Source organism: Callithrix jacchus, chromosome 10 (assembly GCF_049354715.1).
Source record: "Callithrix jacchus isolate 240 chromosome 10, calJac240_pri, whole genome shotgun sequence".
Lineage (NCBI taxonomy): Eukaryota > Metazoa > Chordata > Mammalia > Primates > Cebidae > Callithrix > Callithrix jacchus.
Genome location: NC_133511.1, coordinates 13343502 through 13366321, shown reverse-complemented (window position 1 = coordinate 13366321; position 22820 = coordinate 13343502). Strand labels below are relative to the sequence as shown.

General features: G+C 46.1%; 1 long non-coding RNA gene across 2 annotated transcripts in view; it reads left to right on the top strand.

The window, feature by feature from the left end:
- LOC103796028 (uncharacterized) overlaps positions 1–22820 on the top strand; it is a 46807-nt gene that overhangs the window by 4874 nt on the left and 19113 nt on the right. The window contains exons 3-11 of one of the 2 annotated variants that reach the window (XR_013523056.1): positions 67–220; positions 835–972; positions 2718–2771; positions 5757–5818; positions 7487–7585; positions 10935–11026; positions 11801–11891; positions 17387–17724; positions 18116–18190. This is a non-coding gene — a long non-coding RNA (uncharacterized LOC103796028). Of the gene's footprint in view, positions 1–66; positions 221–834; positions 973–2308; positions 2470–2717; positions 2772–5756; positions 5819–7486; positions 7586–10934; positions 11027–11800; positions 11892–17386; positions 17725–18115; positions 18191–22820 lie in introns of those variants that run through there. The other variant, XR_013523057.1, reaches the window with a different exon arrangement.

Below are 22820 nucleotides of genomic sequence, written 5' to 3'. Positions count from 1 at the left end.
GCTATGACATCAGCAGATGCTGGTTTGCCCTCGAGGCCCTTATGGAGAGAGTCCCTTTTCCTTCAGGGTCCACATCTGCCATGATTGCCACTTCTTGCCTGTGGTAGCTTCTGAGCCGGCAGCCAGGGCAGCCCTCCCTCATCTACTGTTTTGAGCAAACAGCCCGGCCCTCCAAGGCCCAGAAGCTGTCTGGCAATTTGCAGGGGGCTAGGAATGCAAGGTAGGTATTATGCTACTCCAGCAAGTCAGTTTCCCCAGGTCACTGTGATTTCTGGTCCCCAGAACCTGGTGCAGGCGAGCGTGTTACTTAAAGACCACTGGCTTCAAGTGTTCTAGCCCATGAGGAGGAGGAGGGAGGAAGGGGAGGGGTAGGGGGAGGGGAGGGGGGAGAGGGAGGGGAGGGGGGAGAGGGAGGGAAGGGGAGGGGAGGGGGAACGGGGAGGGGGAGGGGGGCCTGCTGCCCCTATGGGAGCTGGATGGGCCTCTTCTCTTGGCCCCTGCCTTCCAAAGATCATCAGAAAGGAGCAAAGAAGAGGCTGCCAGACTGCTAGAGCCCACAGGGATTTTGTAGGGTTTGTTTTTCCTCAGCACTTTCTGCAGAGGTGAGGACATGAATAAAAGAATGAGGGAAGATTTATTGTTCCCATATCTTGTCAGTGAGCCCTGGATTTGTATAGTGGATCTGGGAGGGGGCTGGAGCAGTTGGGAAGACTGTTTGGGCCCAGGCAGAAAGCCAGACCTTGCAAGGTTTTCTGGAAGGACCCAGGTGGGTGGTGGAGGGTGAAGTTGAATTTGGGAGGAGTGGATTTAGACCAACTCTTCCCCAACCACCAGATGCCAGACTTTGACATGCCATTTGACACAACATTTGAGGACTCGAACTCCTGACCTCAAATGATCCTCTTGCCTTGGCCTCCCAAAGTACTGGAATTACAAGCGTGAGCCACTCTGCCCAGCCGAAGGGAGGGAAGGGTAAGCACACTGAGGTAAGACTCTGCAGAGCTTCTCTCCCAAAGTGGCAGATCTGATTCCAGCCACTTTGCACATGCAGGGCCCCCACCATGTTTAGCTGCCTCCTTCATGGACAATGTCAGGGAAATTCTCATGCAAACTGCCATGCTTCATCCTCACCAAAAATGGCCTCAACTCTCATGGGTGATGATGCTAAGCTTATCCCCTCATACACATGCTCACATACCACCTTGACAATTTACCTGGCAGGCAGGATCATAAATCAGGACAAAGAATTAATTGCAATGGTCCTATACAAGAAATAGAGACCTGTAGTAGCAGATGTGTGTGGAGTGGTCATTTCTCCATAATCTTCTGAAGTTTAGGTCATAGTTTAGACTTTCCTCCAGGCTCACATTTGTGGGGTCCAGACAAGAGTGTGGCTAGAGACCCATGTATCACACGTCTAAATAGTTCGAAGTAATACATTACCCTAACACACTGTTAAACTAAAAATGTTCTATCTTCTTATAATAAAAAGTAGAACATATAAGGATATAGAAGGCCAGATCCAAATTTTGAATTCTTGAATTTTTGAATTCTGTCCTAGAGCTTGGTTGATGAAGAGAGTAGGCTTGTGGCCACCTTTTCATACCACGCCCTGAGCCAGCCTCTCCTACTAAGGGCTTTCTGCATAGCCATGCGGACACTCTATCCTGCTCAGGGGTTTGCCCAGCAGTGGCACATGTGCAGCCTTTGGAAGCAGTCTCAGGGCCTTTGGAAATTTCAGGATCTAGAAAGGGAGACACAGGTCTGGGTGGCACAGGACTTCAGCTTTGCGAATTCTCCCCTTAGGGTGGGTCTGGTCAAAGAAGGGCCAGGGGAGCTGGGCTGGGACTAGGACAAGGCAGGTGAGGTGCCTCAGTGCGATATTTAAGGCGGCATCACTCTCAGGCTCACACAGAGGCAGGCCAGCTCCTGCCTCACCCTAGTCTTGGTCCTATAGGGCAGGATCCTCTAAAGTGAGCAGCCCAGAGCAGGGAGGGCTTCTCCCATCTGGTCTCCATGGGTATTGATGGGTTACTCCTAACCATCGAGTGAGACAAAAAGGCAAGATGACACAAACAGACCTCTCTCCTGTGAGTCCCTATTTTCCTAAAGTACTGTAAAGCATCCCTGATTACATTTCAGGGAGCTCCACGTCCGCATCAGCCCAGCGCCCATGGTGGTCCCTGGCCTCATTCTCTGTGGAAAAGTACCCAGTGATTCATTATCATTCCCACTCACATAGCTTCCTAGAAATGAATGTCGATAAACACTGAGAAAAAGTCTAGTATAAAAATACACTGTATTCCAGAAGTCTTGCTGAGCAGACATTAGTGCAAACCAAGGAGAGCCAAAGCTAATTAGGAGAAAAGGGATGTGCAGAATCCAGGGAAAGCTGTGGGAGAGGAGTGAGTTCAGATGCATTTCGGAAAGGTCTAAATCACAGAGGACGCTCAGGAAACAGTGGAGAAGGTATGGGGGTCAGATATGAGTGTTCAGAAGCCTGTTGAGCGGGTACTTGCTGCTCCACGTGCAGAGACATTTGGGAGGGGCTGCGTGGGGAGGAGAGGAGGGCGCTGGCCCAGGAGCTGGCAAGCATGGGTTTGAATCTGGGCTCCAGTGCTTGCTGACCAGTCCAGCTAAGTCACTGGATTTTGCTGAGTTTCTATTTTCTCCTCTGCATAATGGGACCAATAATATGTTTCCTGTTTAACTTGCAGAAAAGGTGGGAAGACCACGTAAAGCAGCAAGAAGGTTTTGAAGGTTGTACAGAGGTAGGACAGTGTAAAAGGTTGTGGCTAACCTGTACTGGCAAATCTGCCAGTTGTCTTGTTTATCCAATCAAACCCCATTTATTGAACGTCCTCTTAGTGCCATTTCCTATCTAATCCTTGAGCACCCAGAGATGAATAAAATATCACTGCCTTCAAGGAACTTACCATCTATTTGGAGACAGACACTGAAAAGTAGCTATATTTATTGTTTGCTGTTAGAGCACAAATATGGAATATTTTGAAAGAGTTTGCTACAATTACTTTACAACCATTTATAGATAGATGCTTGTTGACAGGAAAGAATTGATTTGGCAAATGCAGAAATTTCTCATCTTCTATCAGCATGTAACGTTTTAAGAACACCAATAGAGACAAATGGTGTTTTGACTGCAACCTCAGAAGTGTGGTTTCCATACCAACCTATTTGCACAGAATAAAAAGCCCAAGGCAAAATGCTGCCTCTAATTCATGAAATTGTAGCTTTGGTTGAATCATTTTTTTAATAGAAAAGACTAAGCCACATCCGTCCCACCACAGTGCCCGACCAAAGTGTGCATACTTACACACACATACATATGAACTGAACACACAGTGATGGATAAACTGGGCCCTTAGAGGAATTAGACCAGGTCCTTGGCAGAATTCTGGCCCATCATCTTATGTCTCTGGTCTCAGTTACCTCATCTGTGTAATAGGAGTAACACTGCCTCACAAGTGTTATTTGGTGTCAAGAAGCTGAAAGGGAATCAAAGGTATTACCTTGAAAGAGCAGGGAAAAGAGTAGTCACACAGGTAGTCCAGGAACACAGCTTAGTCTGGAAGGGCTATTTCCATGCTCCTGGGAGGTGGCAGGCATGGCATGGGAGGCTTGGCTGTCACTTCCTCCTCTTCTATCCTTCCTCTGTCCTCTTCCCACTTCTCTCTTTCTCCTCCCTCTCTTCCTTCTATGTTATTGAACATGTGTGTGTGCTAGAATATAAAGATAAACATCACTACTTCAGCAGAAGCTGTCAATCAGGTGAGGAACCTGGAGATGCATACCGATCATTTCACCATAGAGCCAGGTGTAAGGTGCTGCAGGAGCACCACTGAGCCATGGGCTGCTGAAGGAGATGCTGCTTGAGTTGGCCCCGATGGATGAATTTCAGAAACAAGCTGGAGTGAGGGGAGGTGGCTGGAAGAGGGAGAGAGATAAGGACATTTGCGGCCAAGGGAACAGCATGAAAATACCTGACATTTCCTAGGAAATACCAAGCAGTTCTGTGCAGCTGGAGCAGGGACTGATGCCAGGGAACAAGAGATGCCAGGGAACAGTATGTGGGAACAAGATTGCTATGCCCTTGGCTGCCAAGCTGAGGAGTCCTCACTTTGTCTTATGGAGAATGGGAGGAGCTGCTGAAAGTTTTCAAGTAGGAGAAAGTCACAATCCTAGGCGTATAGTGGAGAGATTGCATTGCTCTGGGAGAGGCATAGGGGAGGGTTTTGAGGGACACTGGCATACTGTTGTAACAATTCCAGTGGGATTTCAAACTTCTTTCAATAATAAAATATTTAGATGAGAGCCATATTTTATGAGCACACATATGTTTTGTGATTGGTGACACCGACGTTGTATAATGTGAATGGTGTTGTTTTGATGAGCACAGGAAATTGAAATCGGCCTATGCGACAAATTGCAGAGTTGTATCAGTTTCGGCCTCCAGTTTCTCTCTAGATTTTGCTTTTGGTTGCATAGCTCCAAGAAACCCTGGTGTATACAGTTGAGTAGCTGCAAATAGTAATGGCCTTTTCATAGCTTGACTCTTAGTCTCAGGGTACTTTTTAATTAAAACAAGAAAACTTCATTCGGAAGCCTGCATAAAAATAAGTTAATTTGGTTTCCTAAGTTACTGGGCTGGTGGCCTCTATGTATCAACATTGAGTATATGCCACATTTTCATCATGGCTTGTTTACATGGTTAAAATAAATTTTAAATGAAATTTAAATAAAATGTTGAGAACCCCTGCCGCCATATATGAAAACTGAAGATACATGAAATCATTCCTACCTTGAGAGTGAAGGGTATTTTGTGATTTGTTTGTGTCAGTCATTCATTGGGGGACTGCAGTTGGCCTTCGCCGTGGCTGAAGCTGGACTGTTGGGGTGCTTCACGGTGGCACACTGGAAAGGTGGGGGTGGGATGGCTACACTGGGCTCGTCTTTCCTATAGACAGTGTGTAAAATTTGCGTAATCTTGGTTATTTTCTGATCCATGATTGTGGACATTGGGGAATACACACAAAATGTTGCTGATGTCAGGATGTTGAAAGACCCCACATCCATCTGGGAACTCCTGCCTGTGTACTCCCAGGGAGCCCCCATGCAGTGTAAAAGTCCACCAAGGGGAGCATGGTGACTGCTCCTTTTAGTTAGCACTTACTGTGTGCTGGGCGCTGTTTCACGTGCTTTATATGTACTGACACTTTTATTCTTCACAGCGTCCCTACAAGTTGATTGCTATTATTATTTCTATTTTATAAATGAGGAAATCGAGGCACAAAAGAGGTTAAGCAACTGGCAGAGCTTGGATTTGAATCCAATAGTTTGGCACTAGAGCCTGAATCTCTGATTACTATGCTCTATTGTGCTTCTTTAAGGAAAGAATTCATACCGGACCTCTGAAGTCAAATCTCTTTTAATTGGGAATGAACACTGCATTTGTCCTTTAATTGTTCCTAATCATGCCCCCAGTGCTAGTAGGAGAATGTGGGTTTTATGATGATGTTCTTATGACGATGTTCAGGGTGGGGTTTCAGTGAAATTGTGCCATATACAATACTGGTGGGGAGGGGGTACTTTACATATATTTGACATTTTTTCAAATGTACTCTCTGGGGAGCTGGGCTTGAGCCAGGTATTCATGACCCTCTCCAGTGCCATGATGTCAGTAAATTATCCTCAGGGTCTGTGAGCTAGGCAGTCTCTGCTTTCTCTTTTAATTGCAGGATCCAAGGTACCAAAAGGATGGCACAGATTCAGAACAGCAAGGGTGATGCTCAAGCTCCGGGTAAGGTGCGGTCCTGGCCCCTGAATCCTCCTCAGACCAACCCTTATCTGGCATTGGTCCTTCCAAGTAAAGAGAAGCTTCCCATTTAAGCCTCCATTGTGACAGGAGGCTGAAAAGTGTAAGAGAAGGCTGGAGTGAAAGTGAATTGGCAAAGCACTAAACTGAGGGGAAACAGCAGGGTGGGAGTAGCTACTGCAAAACCAGTCTATTAACGGAAGGTCCTGAGGGACCAGGATGGATTTTCTCAAGAATGAACACTAAGCCTAGCGGACTGAATAAATGAAGACACGTCCATCAGGGACCCACTGATTGGCAGGAGCAACATGCTGTAGGATCAAGTCATATTCAGGGTCGAGGCTGACATGTTTGCCAAGTCTCAGAGTGGCCACCACTCCTTAAAGCTGGAAAAAATTTATTTAGGATTCATGAAAGAAAGATCCTGCTGGGAACAGTTTTATGGAGCTCCTTACTCTGATGTTCGAACCACAGAATGAAAATAGTGTCAAGAAAGAATTTAATGAATTCTTGGAGAGTGAAGACAGAAAGGCCTTCTTAAAGAAAATCAGTGAGGTCCAAAGAATTTGCCTAATTGCGTGGGAGTGCCACTGTGAAGTTCAGCGTACCTCCCCTGACTCCTCTGATGCCACTGCACACCCAAGTGTTCTTAAGCCATGATTTCCAAGTGTCACTCAAGGGTTTCTGCTCAGGCATCAGCATGCTGCACTCACCCCAACCTCACATTCGGGGTTTTGTGTGAGCGTCATGCCCTGAAATCTCATACCCCTTAGCCATAGCCCACAAACCTCAAACCATCAGCTCCTGGGAAATCTGTTCAGCTCAGGACTCTGAGAATGAGTATGTGGCCGTTTTTCCACGTGGCCAAGTGTTACCCCGGAACAGAAGACAGAGAGAGAACCAGCACTTTTTGCACAGCTACTTCGCATCAGGCACTAAACCGGGTGTGTTATTAAAGCTGGTTCACTGAGTCTTTACAAAAACCCGGTGAGGGATAGTCTGTTCTCTGTGTAAGAGGAGGCGGAGCCTCAGAGATATTAAGTAACACACTTAAGGGCACACAGCTAGTGAGGGATAGGAATGGATTCAAGTCTACATTTTCTAGCTTCAGAATCTGTGCTCTTCTACTATTCCTGCCTCCTGAACAGAAAACAAGAAACTCCTCTCTTTGCTCTGAAGTCTCGGAGCAGTGTCTCCCAGCAGGGCTGAGGCCAGAATATTCCGCAGGGGAATTAGAGGCTCTTGGTTCCTGCCATGACCTTGGTCAGGTTATTTGACCTTTCTGAGTTTCAGTTTCCAACATGGATAAAGTAGGAATAATATACTCCCTTACCTCTTTGCAGAGTTGTGGATAGATCTAAGATAAAAGCAAATGTGCAGAAGCACTTTGCCATGGTCAAGCATGCATTTGATTGTAGAATAACCCTTGCTTGATACAATGCTGTGAGTTCACCCTCTTCTTCACACATCACGATCCATCGAGGTTTGCTGAGTGAGTGTTGATCCACAAACATTCTAGACTTGAACTGATTAAACTCTCATGATTCTGCCAAGAGGAAAAAGTCATTTGCTCTTCTTTTCAGAGTCTGGTCATTGTGGGGAAGAATGGGGAAAAAAAATCCATCTGAAGGCCAAAACTTTCTTTTGTGCCAGCACAAGAAAGAAAGTAACTTTTGGATTTAAGGCTTGGCAGCCAACCAAGCTCCAGAGAACAACGGAAGCTGCCCAGCACCAGGCACGAGGGGCAGGCAGGTAATGAGTCTGTTACCTGGGATGAGGATGGCTGCTCCAGCCGAATCACAGGCATTTCAGGACTTTCAAGAGTTAGACTGGGGAGGGGGTAGTGATGGCAAATGCAGGAGGTGATATCTGTAGACCCTGGAAAGGATCACGGCTCACCTTGGCTCAATGCTATAAGAAGGAGCCCCTGTGACGTCTGGAGCCCTCCTGATCTCCAGCTTGTTTGCTCACGGTAGGGTCGTACTGAGATTGCTTCTCTCTCAAAATAATTCCTTCTTCCTACATCGGAACTCCCCTTCCTGCTACCTGTCCCTCCGGTCTTGTCTGCTGGCTGTCAGGGATGGAAAACAATGTGATCAACACCTCCCGCTCCGACCCTTGTGTATCTCCCGAGACATGACTGCTTGTTCTGTGCTGCTCATCTTAGGCTTTCTGTGAGCAACCACTGAAGCATCTGCTATGGCCAGGCACTGTGCTGCAGGCAGGAGGAGATGGATAAATAAATCAGCACTGACTTCATCATGTCTTTTTATTTTCCGTGTTTTTTGATATTTTGACATCTGGGGCCTGGCTGATTCTGGAGGCACTGCCCCTCCTAGGGTTTAGTCAATTCCTGGATATAGAAAGGACTCATTTGCAAGTGTGCCTTTCATATGCAAACCAACCAATCCAAAGCTCATACCCCCAACTACTCTTTTATTGGACTCCACAGGGTACTCACACTCTGGGCCACTCTTTTATTTTTATTTTTTATATTATTTTTTTTTTGTAGGAAGGGAGGAAAGGAGGAAGGGAGGGAGGAAGGAAGGGAGGAAAGGAGGAAGGGAGGGAGGAAAGAAGGGAGGGAGGGAGGGAGGTAAGGAGGAAGGGAAGGAGGGAGTAAGGAAGGGAGGGAGTAAGGAAGGGAGGGAGGGAGGGAGGTAAGGAGGAAGGGAGGGAGGGAGTAAGGAAGGGAGGGAGGGAGGGAGGGAGGGAGGTAAGGAGGAAGGGAGGGAGGGAGTAAGGAAGGGAGGGAGAGAGAGAAGGGAAGAAAGGAAATCAGGCAATGAGAGAGACATTGCCGACCTGGATCTAGAGGTCTACAAGTTGATTTCTTTTTTTTCTTTTTTTTGAGAGAAGGAAAGAAGAAAAAGTAGTGAAGGAGAGGAAGAAAGAGGAAGAAAAGGAGGGAGAGAGAACAGAAATGTTGCTTTATTCTAAAAAAAAAGGTTACTAATAATGGCCAATCAATATTTAATTTAAACCTATAAGTAGGTGTGATGTGGTATTGACAAGAATGTATATTTTGTGTATTTAAAGTGGAGAGCTCTATAAATATTTATTAAGTTTACTTGTTCCGGATCTGAGTTCGAGTCCTTGATATCCTTATTAATTTTCTGTCTCATTGAGTCTAAGTATCTATGTATCTGGGTGTTAGCATCGTTAGCTCTTGTTGTTGCATTGATCCTTTTACCACTATCTCTTTGTTGCTTTAAAATCTATTTCATCAGATACGAGAATTGCATCTCCTGCTTTTTATTTATTTATTTATTTTTGCTCTCCATTTGGTTGGTAAATCATTCTCCATCCCTTTGTTTTGAGTCTTTGTGTATCCTTGCATGTGAAATGGGTCTGGATGTAGCATACTGTTGGGTTTTGGCTGTATCTTTTGATTGGGGGATTTAGTCGATTTAAATTTAGGATTACTGCCATTTGATGTTAACTGGCTGTTTTATCCATTCGTTGATGTAAATTCTTCTTTATGTTGTTGCTCTTTACTTTTTGGTATATTTTTAGAAAGGCTAATACTGGTTGTTTCTTTCTATGTGTAGTGCTTCTTTCAGAAGCTCTTATAAAGCAGGCCTGGTGGTAATAAAATCTCTGAGTACTTGCTTGTTCATAAAAGATTTTATTTTTCCTTCAGTTGTGAAGCTTAGTTTGGCTGGATATGAAATTCTGGGCTGAAAGTTCTGTTCTTTAAGGATGTTGAATATTGGCCCCCACTCTTCTGGCTTGTAGGGTTTCTGCTGAGAGATCTGCTGGGCCACTCTTCACTTCACTCACGCTTCAACTTTTACTGTGCCCTTGGACAAGCTACTGATCCTTTCTGTGTGTTTTTGTTTGTTTGTTTGTGTTTTTAGACAGTCTTGCTCTGTCACCCAGGCTGGAGTACAGTAGTGTGATCTCTGCTCACTGCAACCTCTGCCTCCTGGGTTCAAGTGATTCTCCTGCCTCAGCCTCTGAGGAGCTGGGATTACAGGAATGCACCACCACGCCCAGCAAATTTTTGTAGTTTTAGTAAAGATGGGGTTGGCCAGGCTGGTCTCGAACTTCTGACCTCAAGTTCGGAAGTTCCACCTGCCTCGGCCTCCCAAAGTACTGGGATTACAGATGTGAAACACTGCACTCAGCCTACTGATTCTTTCTGAACAGTGTTTGGAAAATGGGGATAACACCTCCCTTAAATAGTTGTGTGAGAATAAAATACAAGATGTCTGCAAGGAGCTTAGCACATGGTAGGCACACTCCTATCTTAGGGTAACCCTCCACTGACTGGAATGTTCTTTCTTCAGGTGTCTACAGAGCTATTCCCTCTCTCTGACTTAAGTCTCTGCCATTCTAAACAGAGCAAACCCTCCCCATCCCTGGGGAATTCCTGGTCCTAGTCTCTGCTTCATTTTTTTCCATAGTACTTGTCACCATTTAACATAGCATATATTTTACTAATTTGTTATTCCTCTCACTAGAATGTAAGCTTCATGAAGGCAGGAATTTTTGTCTGTTTGTTATATGCTGAGTGTATGACATGTAATAAGCATGCTGTAGATATTTGCTGAATGACTGGCTCACAAAATATATCATTAAATTTTAATTATACATATTAGTTGTTAGACATTTTTGCTCATACCCTTGGAATAATTAAGTCTCATGAATCTCCTTACCAAGAGGCCAGGTCTCATTATCAAAGGGGACCCTCCTTCCCTTAAGCACTAGAGACCAGAAAGAAGGAAGATGGATTCACACAAAAACTTTAATCCTCAGTAGTTCTCAACCCTGGCTGCATGTTAGAATCACCTTGGTGGCTTTCTAAAAATAGCAATGATTTAACCACTTCTAGAAGTTCTGATTTAATTGCTCTGGGATGGGGCTTGGACTTAAAATTTCTTTTTAAGCTGCCCTGTTGATTCTAATGTTGAGGATCAAACTCCATGCACTCGAAGCTGCTGAAGGGTAGAGAAGGAGGGTCTGGCACAACAGCCGGCATTGAGGTTGGAGGAGATGTTGTTCCCAGACCAAACTGAGGGTCGGGCTGCTTATTCTTGCAGACTAATATAGAGATGCAGATGAACTGGGAAAGAAGGGAGTTTATTTTTGTTACCAGGTACAGGGAGAAGACCTGGAAAAAATTGCCAGACCAACTCAAAATCACAAAGTTTCCAGAGCTTATATACCTTCTAAGCCATGTGTCTATGTGTAAGTATGCCTTCATCTAAAGACATAAGTGATTAACATAAAAATATGTTGTTTATGTTAGGATGTAATAGGTTTTCTATTTTTATTTTTAAATGAACTCATAAATGAATGTTTTTAGAGTTAAAAATATGGTAAAATTTACAGATATGTGGTGTTGTATAAAAAATACAGTTAATATTAGTAGATATAAGCCACAAAAACAAAAGTTTTCTGTAGTTCTAAGCAATTTTTAAGCATATAAAGATGTTCTGAGCCCCCAGAATTTGAGCACTGCTGCTCTATGCCATGCTAGAAAGCCTGGGGATTGTTTACTCTTGGTCAGGCACCCCCTATTATGAAATCAACTGTGTCAGGGAGCAGAGGTCTGGTGGGTAGGTCTGGGGTAAGGCGTGGCCATGACTACCCATTCCTCAGGCCCAGGTGGGGCAGCCGTCCCTTAGAAGGAGCTGTAGGAGCAGCAGGTGCCGTGATCAAATGGCCAACACACCGGTCGAGTTTGGCTCATCCTTTAGATGCTCACAGACTCCAGGAAGCTGGTGTTTTCCTGGGCTAACGTGGCTATGCCCTAGACCTTGCTAACCTTCACAGCCCTGTGATTTGGTTTGGCTCTGTGTCCCCACCCAAATCTCATCTTGAATTGTAATCCCCATGTGTCAAGGGAGGGAAATGACTGGATCATGGGGGTGGTTTCTCCCATCCTGTTCTCATGATAGTGAGTGAGTTCTCATGAGATCTGATGGTTTGATAATCGTCTGGCATTTCCCCTACTTGCAGTTCTCTGTCCTGTTCCCATGCGGAGAAGATCCTTGCATCCCATTCTGCCATGATTGTATGTTTCCTGAGGCTTCCCAAGCCATGTGGAACTGTGAGTCAATTAAACCTCTTTTATCCAGTCTCAGGTTGTATCTTTATAGCAGTGCGAGAATGGACTAATACACCTTGACCTTAGAGGTTGAGTTAGAATGTCCTGTTCATAGGTGTGTCTTTAGCATGAGAGTATGAGTTCCTCAATGAGAGTGACTCATTAATATTTGTGCCTCCAAGTGGTAATATAGGGGTAAGGAAACACATGGCCCCTACCCTCCTGAAGCTTATAGTCTGAGGGAGACTTAAACATACTATTGCATCCGTGATCATATAATTACAAACTGTGGAGGAGAAGTATAGGGTATCATGAGAGATTAAAACTGTGGAATGAAATCTAGATTAGGGTGGTCATGGAAGGCCTTTGCTAATATGAATTTTAAGGAGACTTGAAGGATAGCTGGAGTTAGCCAGGCAGGAACGAGCATGGGCACACAGGGGTCAGTGTTCTTTTCTAGGCACACAGGCCAGCATGTGCTGAGGGACTTGGGATGTTTGAGGATTGTGATTGGCAAGGAGGGGTAAGAGTGTAGTGTGGCCTGGGAGATGGTTCACGTGGGAGTGATCAGGTGCCAGATCATGAAAGACCTTAGAGGCCATATGAGGGGCTTGGGACATTTCTTTTTTCCTTAGTGCCATTGGAAAGTTTTAAGCAGGGGAATGATGTGATCAGACTTGGTTTTGGGTGGCTCAATCTGGCTATAGTATGGAGGATATTCTAAAAGGGAACAGTGGGAGCTGAGACACTAGTGAGTGATCTACTTGATAGATAGATGATAGTGGTCTGGGCTCGTGTCATGGCAGTGAAGGAGAGAAGTGGATGGCCTGCGAGATATTTTGGAGATAAAATATTCTGGGCTTGGTGAAAGACTGAATAGAGGAGAGGCAAGGGAAAGGAAAATTCCAAAAATGTATCCTGGCTTTGTAGCCTGAGCATCTGGAGATTGGGAGTGCCTTTCTTCAAAGGGGAAGGTTGCGGAAAGAGCGTAACCGAGAGAAGAGCAAGCCTTTCCATCTGGACTTGCTGGGTGTGAGGAGCTTTCATTTTGGAAGACAGCTTTAGGAAAGGGGCTGGAACTCAGGCTCTGGGAAGGGGAATGGGTGAGGCTGAAGTGTTCCTGGTGCGGGGTGGGCATTGCCTGAGGACACACTAAGGCTCTGTATCCAGTGTGGACCTGTGTGGGCTATTTCCTCATGTGGACTGAATTTCTCTGGAAGTTTATTTGTGTCATCCAGCAAGTCCAGGGCTACCATGGGGAAGGCTTGGGAGAGGCTAGCAGTTGAGGGTGGGCTCAACTACCTCGTTACAGGCTGACCACACTCCTCTTGGAGACTCTGAGTATCTTGGAAGGTGACATCTGAGACCCCAGGGAGAGAAGAGAGCATGGATAGACACTCAATAGCCCCATAACAATGCTAAAAATAATCCGACTGTGCCCAGCTCTGCATTCCAAGTCATGCTTAGAAGTCAGGTAGACACCCGCAGTCTTCTGTAGCATATACGATAACTGTTTCTCAGAAATCTCAGCCAAATCTAGGTGTTACTGCACAAATACCCTGTGCATAAATACAGGGGAAGACAAATAAGTCTGAGGCTCTGGCGGAGTAGCTGAGACCAATAGAGCAAGGGAGAGAGCTGGAAAAATCTCAAAGTAAAGCCAGTTTTTTTCCAGTGAGCTCCAAATGCAGTAATCAAACATGTGAAGGAATGGAGACTTTGTCCTGGGTTGGGGTTGTGGTGAAAGGTCCCCTTTGATAGAAGTGATCTTGTTTAACCCTTTCTACCTGTTCCTGCCACTGGGTGAGGTGGCACATAGCTTCAACTGGTGGTCACAACCCCTAGGTCTACACCAGCCCTGAAGGGAAAGGCAGTGAGACGGGAGCAGTGGGGAGAGGTTGGAGTGTGGCCTGGAAGGATTTCAGCTGAAACAACGATGCTAATCCTGGGTACTTTGAAATCTTTAATACAAATATTTTATATAAAAATGGTCTTATTTGTCTCAATATACTCAACCTAGTGCTGGCTGGCATAGGCAGCTGGAATTTGGTCACTGTTTGTGGCATTGTGCTGTGAACTGATTTGTGGGAATAATGTAGAGGGGAGGAGAAAGGGGCCACAAGGAGAATCAGCAGAGGAGGCCTGGTGAAGAAGGTGAGACTATTAGAGGAAAGAGAAGGTGTGGTGGTGGGGGGTGGGGGAATGTTGGACAGAATGGGAAGACAAGGACTGAGAAAGAAGAGCAGAGAGAGGGATGGGAGATTCCTGATGGGGACCAAAATGCAGAGGGAAATGGATGTCCTGGAATTTATGGTCGGTTCTAATTTGAGCTGCTCTGACCCATTTCTTTTTGTTTTTCTCCTTCTTGGGCCCCCTGCTATAGTCTGATTATTCTCCTGTCCCCAGAGAGGGTGGGAATAAACACCATGCTCTATATTTTACATTTGGAAGACTCAGCTCCTGATTCCTTACTTAACCAACTTGTAGCCTTTCATCAAGGTTCAGTGCAGGACCCCAGTTCCACGAAGGATCTGATTTAATCTCCTTTGGTCTCTCCCTTCCCTTTGCTGAATCTCCGAGCACTTAAGAGTCTGACTCATACAACCTAGCCTGTGATTCTACTGATGCATTCTGCCTTGCATTTTTTCTCTAAGATTTCCCGTTTGTGACAACAGTTCTCTATCACTGCCACCTATGATACATCCCCTACCTCCAACACCTCTTCCCTGTGAAAGAACAGCCGCCAACAGAAGCTCTAGGTTGGCTTGTCTTAGCTACCGAGCTCCTACCATGCACATGGCCCCAGGTTAGGTCCTGGGGTAACAGAGTTCCCTTTGACATTCTATTGCCCATGGAGCATCCACAGTTCAGGAAAGGTACCTCCTGTGGCTGAAAGAGCATGAGAACCCAGGTGAAAGACCTATAGGGTGCTTGGCTTTTTCAGCTACCAACCGGGGCATACAGGCAGTTCCACTTCACTGATTCGAACTTCAGTTTTCTCATCTATGAAATGGTGCTCCCAGCTGCCAACATCCGAAGGGTCATAGCTACATAAATAAAGAATAGGTGCGAGACGGAATTAAATAGAAAGTTGCAGGTGGAAATAAAATGGTAACGTTCAGGAGTTTTTGGTCACTTAACACGTTTATTAAATGTTTCGTATGCATCAGAACCTGTGTCAAACCCTGGTTAGAAAATGGCGAAAGAGGTCCCTTCGTTATCACTTGAGATTTTGCAACAGTTGTCAGAAAGAACTAAGCAGAGCTAGACAGATGCTTTTGAAGAAGGGGGCGCAGACTGTGTGGGCGGGGACTGTGTGTGGGCAGAGTCTGTGTGTAGACAGGATGGTGTGAGGGGGCAAAAAGAGGGACAGGGATCCTGAGGAGGTGCAGGGCAGGGTCTAAATGGTGCTTGATCACAGGTAGTTCCTAAGTTCTTCAGCTTCCTTTCTTCGCTCCCCTGAGGGCCCCAGCCACTTGCTGTGGCACACAGCTGACCTGTAGCTTGGAGGGTGTGAGGAGGCAGAGCTTCTAAGAAAGGGAAGTTGGGGTCTCTGGGGATTCCTCTGAGTTTGCTTTCATTTGAAGAGGCCCCTTGGAGAGCCTTGCCCAGTGGCCATTATCTCTCCCCTAAGGCCATCCTTTAAGCCCCACCCTCCTGTTTTTGTTTTTTTAAATGTGGCAGCTGAACTGTGACTCACTTAAATATTCCTCAGATTATTTTCATTTTTAAAAGCAGGTGTCAGTTCTAATTGTCTCTAGGATGAATTCCCCTGTCCAGCTGGCTTAATTGCAGACATGACATGCTTGAAACATTGTTTCGTTTGAAAAGCCAGCATTCAGAGGGTGGTTGTAGGAGCTGAAGAAGAGCGGCCTTGACTGGCATCTGCTGGGGGATGGCCATGCTTCAGTGATTGGCTTCTAGGAAGAGGCTGTACTTGGCCCTCTTTTGCTAAGTGATGCTCTTCCAGTCCCCCTGGCTTGACTGGGAAGAAAGCAGTCATCTGCTTGCCTCTGCTGATTTTTGTTCAGAGACGATGACAGCCAGATGTAGTGGAAGGATCATTGAAATGGAGCCAGGAGATCGTGCTTTGTCGCAGCCCTGTGACTAACTAGCTGGCATCCTTGGCCAAGTCACAGAGCCTCTTTGGACCTTGTGTCCTCATCTGTTAGATGAGTGGGAAGGATGACGATGATTCCTCAAGTCCCTTCCTGCCTTTTGGTGCAAGCTTGTTTCATGCCCTGTGAATGGGGCCCAGGCCCTATAGCTGGGTTTATGAGTTTATGGATTCTGGCTGGCTACTTTTCAATATCTTTCTCTTTCCTCATCACAAGCTGGAATTTCTTCATTTGTCAGTTTTCCTCTGGACAGGAATTCAGTATTTATTGCACAAAAGAGATGAGAGGAACGCTGTAACACTACGAATACCTGGTAGCCTTCACGTAACACTTTATGTTCTGTGTCTTAAGAAAAATTCAAAGGAAACACTAGAAAGGTAATCTCTGGGTAGTGTCCAGTCCTAGATTTCATACCTAGGCTAAATTTGGGTCTGTGTCAGTGCGCATGATTAAATTGCCACCTCTACAGCCCAGTGTTCCTAATTAAGGCTATGATCTCCTACATTAATTATTGTTGAAATGGTTCATGCTTTGCCAGATAGCTAAGGAGCACCTATCATGCGCAAAACTCTATGGCAGATGGTGTAGGCAACAATAAGGACAGAACACTTCCCTGGGGACATAATTTTATAGAATGTATATTTTACACACTGATTGTGCAAGGGGATAATCTCATGGTTTGAGCATCTTACGATCTTAGCACCTTGCCTTCAAAATAACAGCAATGACACATTTTTAAATTAATGCAAAACTGTGTGCTAGACCCCATACTAAGCAGTGTAGGTATTTTCTCATTACTCTGCACAATAACTCTATTCTATGATGTGGAAACTGAGGCCCAGAGACTTCAAGGTAACTTGTCAAAGTCATATAAATGTTAATGACAGGATAGAGACTCAAATCAGGTCTGCCTCCCTCTCAAACTCACGTTTATCTCATGAATGGTCTGCTTCGTGTAAAGCTGACAATCTATAAATATTGGTTGAGTAATTGAGTCAGTGAACAGTGAGCGCTTGAAAGAATAAATAAATAAATAGAAGTTTGGCTTGAGGGAGTTGTATGCCCCGTGGAATGGGGCCCAGGCCCTATAGCTGGGTATGGTCCTTGGGTCCTTTTGGTTCTTGTCTAATCTTGCCTTGTAAAGGATCCTGCCTCACTCCCAGCATACCTTCACCCATGTCTACCTTTTAATTTGAGTGAAGCCTCTGCTTTGAGTCACCCAGCTAATTTCTTTTCATTTTGCCTCCCCCCACCCCACACCTCCACCCCAGCCCTCCTTCCAGCTCAGCTATTACACTGGCCTATTACTTCCATTTCCTGGCCTGAGATCCTGAGATATTCTGGGAGATACTGAGAATAATTTGCTTATTTTCTTTCCAGATCCCCAGAATGGAGCCCAGACAGAGGAGCAGGGAGACATCGGATTTGTTGCTGCTCTCAGCCTCCTCTCAGCATCCTTGTCTACATGCAGGGGTTCTGCCAAGCTGAGCTGAACCAGAGACCCACTTGGGAGAGACCCAGGAGCTGAGAAGCACTGGCCAGTGGTATTAGCCCTTCCAGTGGCCCCTCCAAATTCATGGCCCCAGGAGTGGAGAAGTCCTGCTTGATGCTCTCGGGTGTCAGCTCCTGAAGGTTCTCAGGGGAGGAATGCCTAGGAGTGCTGATCAGGAAGTCTGTGAACTCTCTCCAGACCATGCAGGGAAAGGGAGGTGCCCCAGGTTTGCTTTTTCTGCCCTTCCTTACTGGTCCTACCTTTGTATTCACATCAGAAACACAGTTGCATTATGATGTCTTCGGCTTCCCTGCACATCTCAGCCCTGCCTCAAGAAAGGGTGAAAGCATCATTCTTACTGAAGTAGAGATGCCAAGGCTGTCTAGAGATGGGATGAATGGAGGGAGGGGAGGGGGAGTGGAGTGTGCAGGCCAGTCCGAAGCATTGGGGTGGGGAGGAGCTGTGGGGGCGAGGAGGAGCTGGTCTGTAGTTTGCACATTGACCACAACAAGGCTGACCCTCAATGCCAATTGAGGGAGAGAAGGGCAGGCAAGAATCAGGCTTATTGTGTGCCAGGGGTGTACCAGGTAGTTGGGTTGACTATTCCCATCTTACAGATGAGGAAGCTGAGTCTCGAGAGGCTAAGTGACGATATTCTCACAGCAAGTGATGGAACGCGAATCTGAAGCCAGGTATGTGACCTCAAAGCCCATGCAGCTCCCACAGGGGTGGTGTTTCCTACCTGGCCCTCTTTATTCCAGTGCAGCATGGACCCTTCTTCCCTTCTGCTTCCTGGCTACCTCACTGCAGTTGGCTCAGACTGGTGCTGCTAGTGTCGGACAGTGAAGCCCATGCTTGTGTGCATGTTTGTATGTGCATGCATGCTTGTGCACATGTGTGTATGCATGCATGTGCTCACACACAGCACACATATAAGATGGGGAAGTGCAGAGAGGAGGAGGAAGGCTTATCACCCTCAGATCTGTGGCAATTTGTAGAGATGCTCCCTCCCACCTCACTATCAGCTCCTGTTTCTGTCCAACCTCTCTTCTCTTCCCTGGGCTCAGACTTTTTGGACAGCCTTCCCCAGGCTGCCTCGGGCTTTGAGGGTGGGGGATGCTGCTGTGTTGCAGGCTTTAGTCTCTTTCCCTGCTGGGAGCAATGGCAGAAGACTCACATGTGGGGCAGTAGTATCAACCTAACTTTATTTTATCCAATTCCTGCTTCTCTATGTGCTGAAAAGCTTTAGGGGAAAAAAAGGTTTTTCCAGAAAATTACACCCTGCTTCTTCCTTTCTGCTGTTCCTAGGAAGTCATTTAAGATGGAAATTAGAGCCCATTATTGCACATTTAATTACCCACCAAATGAATGGCATATTTAATAGAAATGGCAAAATCCTCCAACATGTGTAAGATTTCTAGTTCATGCATCTCCAGACGTATTGCAAAATAATTCATTAACTAGAGATGTGTGGTTGCTGGGGCTGCCTCAGGGGAATAGCGATGCTAGAATCTGGGGCCTGGAACGTGTGAGGTGATTAGCTCCCTGGGTCTGCCGTAATACCGACTTTGTTTCTAAAGTGCTCTGAGGTGAAGGCTGCCCTCCTCATGAGGCCAGTACTGGGGGCCCAGGGTCTTGAGTAGGCTGGTCTTTGGCTGAGTGGGGAGGAGAGGAAGAGGTTGGCGCCTCTCCAGCCCTTCTTCCTACCCCAGGTTCCTGTATCACTCGTGAGCACCAGGCCAGATGCAGAAGCAGGTGTGGGCTGGGGGGAGAACTTCCGAAATGGCAGGGAGAAGGGGACAATTTCCAAGGCAGTTACTGGGGAGGGGATAGAGTCTATCATCCCTCTCTCTCTGACTGGTGCTCTAGCTGTGTCCTTTCAGCTTTGACTCCAGGCTGCTGTTACATTTTAGGAATGCTTGTTTATTTACTCAGCCAGCCAGTATTTATGGCACATCTGCTATTTGTGGAAAATCTGCTTGTTAATTCAACCATGCAACCAATCAACCTTCTTATTAAATACCTATTATTCATTCTTTTTCTCATTCACTCGTTTGTTTTAAGCAATGAACTAAACAGACAGCATGTATTGAATACCTATTGATTCATGTAGTCACGAAACCAGCAGCATTTACAAAGTACCTACATGTGACCACCCACCCACTTATCCCTCATTCACCCACCCACCCTGATATTTACTGAATTTTAAATGCCTATGCATTCATGCTATCAACAAATATATATTGAACACCAATCAATATCAGGAATTGTGTATACACTAGGGAAACAAAGGCTAACACACAGGTCTTGTCTTTAAGGAGCTTAAAGTGATGATGTTAATAGCTAACATTTTTTAGCATTTGATATATATGCCAGCACTATGCTAAGGGCTTTACATATATAAACTGATTTCCTATGGTAAGTAAAATCAAGAAATAGGCATTTCTCAATGTTTCACAGCTTTTGAGTGATAGTCTCAGTGACAGAACTCAGGCAGACAGGCTGCAGAATGTGTACTCCTAACCAGGACACTGACTCCCTGAGTGGGAAAGGGGTGGGGGGACAGAGACACATTGCACAGTCCTATGGCAGGAGAAAGGGGGAGATAAATTGCTCTGCTTGGAGGAGACAGGAGAGTTGGCATTTGAGCTGGATCTAAGAGAAACCACAGGGGTCTGTGAGCCAGGGAAAGGAGGTGGAGGTGTTGTAAGCCAGTGTAGTGTTGGGAACTGTAATGTTATGGAAGGATATAAAAGACATGGCTTCTGTCCTCAAGGAGCTTTCAGTCCCATAGAAGAGGTAATAGTGGATACAAACAACTTCACCTCAGGTGTGAGGTGGGCCTTGGTGAGTCATGCAAATGGGACAAATGCAATCTCTAGATAGGGGCCGAGGGAGACGAGGATCTTTCTCAGTTGGAGGTTATCAGAGATGCCCTCATAGACAGACCTTGAATGGAGGCTGAGAAGGTTCTCCTAAGAGAAAAGGGGGCTGGGGAGAGCCTACCAGCAAGTGGAATGGCAGAAGACCCAATGGGCCAGGGAACACGTGGTGCTGACTGACTACCATTTCAGCCTCAGTTGTGTTAGCAGTGAGTGGAAGGAGAGTGTGGAAAGATTGTGCACATTATAAAAGGGCTTGAACCCTCAGTTATGGAGATTAGGCTTTATTTAGTAGGCAGTGAAGAGTCTCTGGAAGCTTTTGAGAAAGGGAGAGTGCTAATTATCCTGTGTGTCCCCTTGTGTTTATGTGCCAGGAGAGGGCGCCCCACAAGCTGCATGCTCCTTTGCTGGCCAGCTCCTGGTTAGGCTCAGTCAATGGGGGTATGGGCAGTAGGTTGGAGTGTGGGCCAAGAGAGAGATCAGGAGACCTCTTTCCTGCTAGTGTTAGCTGTTTATCACCAGAAATCTGTGTTTTAGCAATCACTTCAGGTAATTCCAATATTCAGGCAGGTCTAGAATCAGTGATCTATGCTGTTTACAAATCCCCTTTGCATTCAATCCTGTAACCTATAACAATATTGTTATCTCTATTTTATAGTTGAGAAAACTAAGGCTCAAAAAGAGTTGTGATATGCCCAAAGTCTTTTAAGCAGAATTGTCAGGATTAAAATCAACCTTTCTGATTCTATATTCAGCTTCTTGGGGGAACCTATGGGTCGAGAAGGCTAGTTCGAAGGCCTTTGTAATAATTAAGGCACCATGCTATCCTCTCTGACTTGCTTCCTCTAATCTTTGCATTGCCAAATATTGCTCATTTACTCTCTGATCACACACACACACACACACAATTTTTTTGAGATACTCTATCCCCCAGGCTGGAGTGCAGTGGCATGATCACGACTTACTGCAGCCTCTACCTCCCAGGCTTAAGCAGTTCTCTCATCTCAGCCTCCCAAGTAGCTGGGACTACAGGCATGCACCACCACACTAGGCTAATTTTTGTTTTTTTTTTTTAGGGATGAGGTCCCATTATGTTGCCCAAGCTGGTCTCAAACTCCTGGGCTCAAGCGATCCTTCTGCATTGGCCTCCCAAAGTGCTGGGATTGCAGGCAGGAGCCACTACTTAAAATGGGCCATGATGCCCACCACGATGCCCATTTTAAGTAGCATATGCTTCACACAGCCCTCTGAGGGTTCCCCAGCTAATGATAATTTCACAATCCTGAGCTGCTGAGCTTCGTATGTGCATGCCTTCTCTTTCCAGCTGTCTCTAAACCCTTTAAAATAGGCAGTATCATATAGCAGTTAGGGCATGGCTTCTGGGATCTTTGATCTCCTGGACTCAAAAATCTTATTGATGCCTTTACTAAAACCTTTTGTACATTGTCATCAGCTAGCATGGTTCCACTCCTGAAACTCCAGGACATCATCCTCTGACCACACCTCCCATCCCTCCAGGTTTATCACTCACCATTTGTGGATTCCTTGCCCTCTTAGGATCTCTCATCCCTCTACCTGTTCCTTTAATCCCAATGCACCATCTCACTCATGGCTTTACTCCATTCCCTACCCGGCTGGAAGTTCTCTGTAACTGATAGAGTCACCAGTCACAGACAGCCCTCTCCCCTATTTCACCTTTATGCTCTCCACCTGACCCACCCTAACCCTCTCCTCATCTCACCCCAGCCCTCTCCACCTGACCCACCCTAACCCTCTCCTCATCTCACCCCAGCCCTCTCCACCTGACCCACCCTAACCCTCTCCTCATCTCACCCCAGCCCTCTCCACCTGACCCACCCTAACCCTCTCCTTATCTCACCCCAGCCCTCTCCACCTGACCCACCCTAACCCTCTCCTCATCTCACCCCAGCCCTCTCCACCTGACCCATCCTAACCCTCTTCACCTGTCTTACCCTAACCCTCTCCACTATCCTACCCTAAGCCTCTCCACCTGACCCGCCTTAACCCTTTCTCTCATCCCATAGACCTCTAACCATTTACTATTACTATTCCTATACTTAAACATTGTAGAAAAGCACAGAGCCGTGTAGGTTGGATCTACTGCAAAAACATGGCTTCCAATCTCAGTAAGGCACTTCAGTGACCCCCAACCCATAGTTTCCTTCCCCCACATCTGTTATTAGCACCCCCCTCCTTCCCTGAAGTCTCTCATCAGATGCAATCCCCATCCTCACCTCTTTAATTCCATCCCCTTTTCTCTCCTCCAGAACCAGGACTTTGGTAGCACTTTGACTATCTTTCTTCATTCATAGCCAAACGCTGGGAAAGGGCTGTTTGTGCTTTTATGCTGTTCATTAAACATTGCGTGAAGTCTCTATTCCCACAGATTTCAATGGGCTTTCCCTATTTCTTCTGCCTT